Source organism: Heterocephalus glaber, unplaced genomic scaffold, assembly GCF_053883595.1.
Source record: "Heterocephalus glaber isolate CG9 unplaced genomic scaffold, H.glaber_assembly_v1.0 deba00001606, whole genome shotgun sequence".
NCBI classification, from domain to species: domain Eukaryota; kingdom Metazoa; phylum Chordata; class Mammalia; order Rodentia; family Bathyergidae; genus Heterocephalus; species Heterocephalus glaber.
The window spans coordinates 558,736-563,796 of NW_028258377.1; the positions used below are offsets into that span (position 1 = coordinate 558,736).

The 5,061-nt window shown below is 34.4% G+C and overlaps 1 pseudogene across 1 annotated transcript; it reads right to left on the reverse strand.

Moving 5' to 3' along the window:
• Positions 1-836: 836 nt before the first annotated feature.
• LOC101705445 (protein phosphatase 1A pseudogene) lies at positions 837-3,761 on the reverse strand (annotated as a pseudogene). The gene is made up of 3 exons (XR_015444897.1): positions 3,317-3,761; positions 2,890-3,208; positions 837-2,646 (listed from the first exon to the last, which is right to left on the reverse strand). The product of XR_015444897.1 is annotated as a protein phosphatase 1A pseudogene (transcript).
• Positions 3,762-5,061: the final 1,300 nt, after the last annotated feature.

Sequence of the window (5,061 nt, forward strand, 5' to 3'; positions counted from 1 at the left end):
TTACTTGTCATCTGTCCATTAAACTTTGAAACATAGGCCCAAAGCAAAATAGTCTGGCAATAAAATGACACACTTAGGATAGGATTGGCAAGGTAGAAGTAAAATCTTTATATGTAAATGATATGGTCATTTACAGAGAAAATACTAAGAAATCTCTAGGAGCCCCTAGAACTTGTATTTGAATTTAGCAGGATTAGAAAACAGAAGATATATATAAAAATTCAGGTCTATGTATACTTGCTATAAATGAAGAATTGCATATTAAAATTTAAAAGTTATGTAGGCGTGCAAAGGACCTATAAATGTAAAAATGAAAAAAAAAACAGTGTTGGAAGATGTTTAGTACCTAATTTTAAGACTTCCTCTAAAGCTACAGTAATCAAGACAGTGTTGGTGTAAGAAAAGACATACAGATCATTGGAATAAAACAGAGAATCTAGAAATAGAACCACACATATATGGTCAACTGAGTTCTGAAAGATTATTTGACAGTAACATTTTATAGAACATAAACTCAATTCAAGAGCAGAGAAAAAGATAGTGTTTTCAGCAAATGGCACTAGAACACCTGGTATCCACATATAAAAAATTAACCTCAACCCTTTATTTCCATACATAAAAATAACTTGAAAGGATATATGAACCTAAATATGAAAGACTACAACTATAAAACTTTAAGAAGAAATTATAAGAGAAAATGTTTATGAATTTAGGATAGGCAAGAATTTCCTAGGATATAAAAAACATTATATATAAAAGAAAAAAATTGATAAATGAGATTCCATCAAAATTTAGAAATTGAAATGACATCGTTAAGAAAATGAAAAGTAGTCCTTAAACAGATCATATTTATAATGCATATAACCTATGACCAGAATATATAAAGAACTCTTACAGCTCATTAATAGACAACCCAATTAAAAACTAGACATAAGAAGATGATAAAAAGCCAGTACAGGACCAGGAAATGTGTGCAAAACTAGAATCAGAAAAATGCTAATCAGTACAATAACAAGACTGAATTATAAACTCATTAGGGAGATGAATTTAAAAGTTTTAAAAGAACAAATGTCAGCTTAGGTGTGAACCAGTTAGAACTTTCTAATACTGTTAATGTGAATGTAAAATGACAAAACCATTTTGGAAAACAATATAGAAATTTCTTGTATTACTGTTAAGAACCAACAGTCTTGTTCTTAAATTTTTACTTGAGAGGAATGAAAATACATGTTCACAATAGATTTGTACATACAAGTTGACTATCCCTTATCTGAAATTCTTGGGACCAGAGTATTTCAGATTTTCATTTGAAATCCACTTGATCTGCAAAGAGGATAGCTACTCCTGCTTTTATTTTTGGTGGGAGGGGTTCCTGTCACATGGATCACATGGAGTATTGTTTTCCACCCTTTAACTTTCAGACTATGAGTTTCTTTTTGAATTAAATGTGTTTCTTGTACACAGCATATTGTTGGATCTTGCTTCTTGACCCATTCTGCCAGTCTATTTCTTTTGATTGGTGAATTGAGACCATTAACATTGATGGTTATAACTGATAATTATTGACTTATCATTGTCATGACGTTTTCTTTTTGTTGGATTCTCACCTTTTGCATGTAATTTCTTGTTGCACCTGACGGATTCATTCTGCTGTGTTTCCTGGGGTTGTGATCCTCATTGTCTTTTCCTAGGACATTGTCTAAAATTTTTTGGAGTGCTGGTTTCGTATTCATGAAGTTCCTAAGGTGCTCTTTGTCATGCAAGTATTTTATTTCGCCATCAATTTTGAAAGATAGTTTTGCAGGGTACATCAATCTGGGTTGGAGGCTGTTTTCTTTTAGGGCTTGGAATATGTCCAAGCCCTAAAAGAAGCTCTTCAAGCTCTTCTTGCCTTGATGGTTTGTGTTGAGAAGTCTACTGTGATTCTGATCGGCTTTCCTTTGTGATTTGTTTCTTTTCTCTAACTGCTTGTAGAATTTTGTTCTTCTGTTGGGTTTCCAGAATCTTAACTATTATATGCCTATGTGTAGATTTTTTTTTTTTTAATCACAGCCACTTGGAGTCCTTATATGCCTCACTTATCTGTATGTCGAGTTCTTTTCCTCTGCTTGGGAAGTTTTCTGTCATCCCTTCTGTGAATAGTTTTTTTTTTTTTTTTAATGTCATCTGCACTCTCTCCTGTTTCTTCATTGACTCTCATCATTCTTATGTTATTCTTCTTTACAGTTTACATTAATAATATCTTTAAATATAGACTGATTTTATTGAAGGTGAAATGAAGACAACTTTGCTCTCTAAGCCTCTTTACAATGAAACACTTGATGACACATCAGCTACACATCTTACTGGAAGTATCAGATTATCCTCACAAACATGAGCCATTCTTTGTAGTAATGCAGGTGACTCCAATTTGTCCCCCTTCTACCAGTGAACAACAGTTCCCTTCACAGGAGTTACTTGTTTACTGTTAATTTTCAAGGTAAACTATAACTCTTTACTTTTCAATTTTCCTATAAGGAGCTGAATCTTCCTAATTCAGCCATCATGGTTAAACAGGGGTTGTATGTGTGTTGTTTGTTTGTAGGTGTCCTGTTCTTTTTTTTTCTTAGATTTTCTATATCGGACTCACATGTCCATCTTTGTAGTCTGAAAAAAAACCAGAATTTGTTTTTACTCCTGAGTAAATAAAATTTTTATGATTTTATATTCATTCCTGTATTTACCAAGGTTTGAACTCTTTTTGCACATTTCTTTCACTTCTATGAGTCACAATTTATTTTTTGTCAAAACAAATTACTTTTAGGCCACACAGCATCATTTACTTGCCCAAAATTCTTAGGAAGAATTAAATGACAAATAATTCATGTTTTATAGAAAATTAGTATTTACCTTGTGACAGAGTAACTCAGAGTGACTTTATGTAGGGAGCCCAGGGCCTAAGCCACAGAGATAAGGCCTGCAGTATCTGAACCTTCTCTTCATTCTCAGTTTACCTGGATCCCTAAAAAGACACAATTTATCCCAGATACCATTACATGCAAGAATATTATATTTATCATCTTCATCAGATCTTTTCATCATCATGGACTTCAGGCTCTGGTGAGAAGAGCTACTCCTCCTATGGAACATTTGTAATCAAAATCCTCAAGGGCCTTTGACACAGGCAGAGAGACATTCATATGTGGAATCACTATAGAGCCACCTGCATCCTGAATCCATTTTTTTTTTTTTTTTTTTTTTTTTGTACCAGGGATTGAACTCGGGACCTTGCACTTGCGAGGCAGGTGGCGGCACCACTGAGCTAAATCCCTGGCCTTCTGAATCCATTCTTTTTCCAGAAGATTACTTGTTCTGTCATCTTGTGTGAAGAAGTAGATTTACCTGTTCTTACAAAGTAAATGTCTTGAGTCTCCAGAATTGAGGAAATAAGTATGCTATGGAGAAATTAAGACACTTACAAGTGTTGAACCACTTCTAGTTGTACCATGTTTCTTATCTGCTATAACTTTTATGTGCTCAGTAATCTCCAGAAAACCTAAGATTTGATTCTTTGCATTTTCCATAGAAAATCTTACTTTAAAATCCTACTTGCTGGTGATGTCATCTAACAAACACTCTCAGCAATATTTGGCAGCCTTAGAACCAGTACACCTGTCATACACAGCAAAGAATGGCCATGTTGCAAGTTTTCTTACAAACCAATCCCAGCTGTAATGCACCCTCCTTGTTGATTCACCCACTTTGCTGCTGCTTAGCTCATATCACAACCCATTACCTCATTTTGGGCCAGCATGTATTTGAATTTTGCCTAAAAATGCTCCATCATGTCTTGGACAGTCCAGAGCCGTCATGGGTGGGAAGGGTCCTTCCTTCTTCAGTCCCGTATCCTTTTCTTCTTTATCTCTCTCTCCTCCCTTCCTCTTACAAACTAGAGATTCTCTCCTCCTTTTCTATGTAAGGAGGCAAGTCCTGGTTATCCTGTTCCCAGCAAATATAACATGTATCTCTTGATGTTTTTTTAGTTTGGATAACAGTGTGCTTTTCAGATTTTTTTTTCACTTCATGGTTCAACACTATGGAGAATTATTGAAATCAGGAAATTTTCTCTGAAACTGTTATGCAAGTGTTCTTTGATGATGATAAAGTTTGAAATTTATACACTCAAAAGCAACAAATAAGATGACCGCCTGTGTGCCCACCCAATCAGTGTCCTGAGTACTGTTCAGTACACTTTCAGTTTCTATGATACCAGTTAAAACTAAGGCCTTACAGTGTTTTAGGACCTATAAATGACATTACAATAGTATAAGAACCCATCCACTATTCATAGCACTACAGAATTGCTAACATCCATTACCTTTTATGTAATGGCAATTCTATCATTATCTTGAACTTTCATACCTTACACTTCACAGAAAAAGATATTGATTAAACAAAGGAAATATTTTTATATATAGGAATACTGCATTATAGAACCCCACAAATGAAGTTGTGGCAGTACTGGAGAGAATGATGCTACTGGCACTACTGGCTTAGAATGATGCTCAACTCATAGAAAATTGTGAATGGCAGATCTTATTAATGCTATATATATTATGTAGAAACATATGAGTTTCATATGGGTATATAGCAGTAGATTTAAGAATATTTCATATATTCATACAATTCTGGCACTTACTGAATTTCTGCTGCTACTGAGAATATTCTCATGTGTCTTCACATGTAAGCAGACAAGTCTCTTTTGTCACTTTTCTTCACTCCTCATTGTGGAAGAAAGATAACCATTGTCTTCACAACACCTAATGTTTTTCAGGAATTGAATTCTTATTAAAGCTTGAGGTCTTAATTTCCATAATTCTGTTCTGGCCTCCAATCTGTCTTCTGGAAATCTGTCTCCAATCTGTCTTCTAGGTCCTATACAGACTTTGAAGCCCAAAACAGATTTATTTTACTCTCCCCCAACACACACTTTTGTATAGAATATGCCTAATGTTTTAGGGTCAATATGTGTTGGCTTTCAATCTTAGTGATTAACATTAGCCCCAGGCCATAACCTAGCTT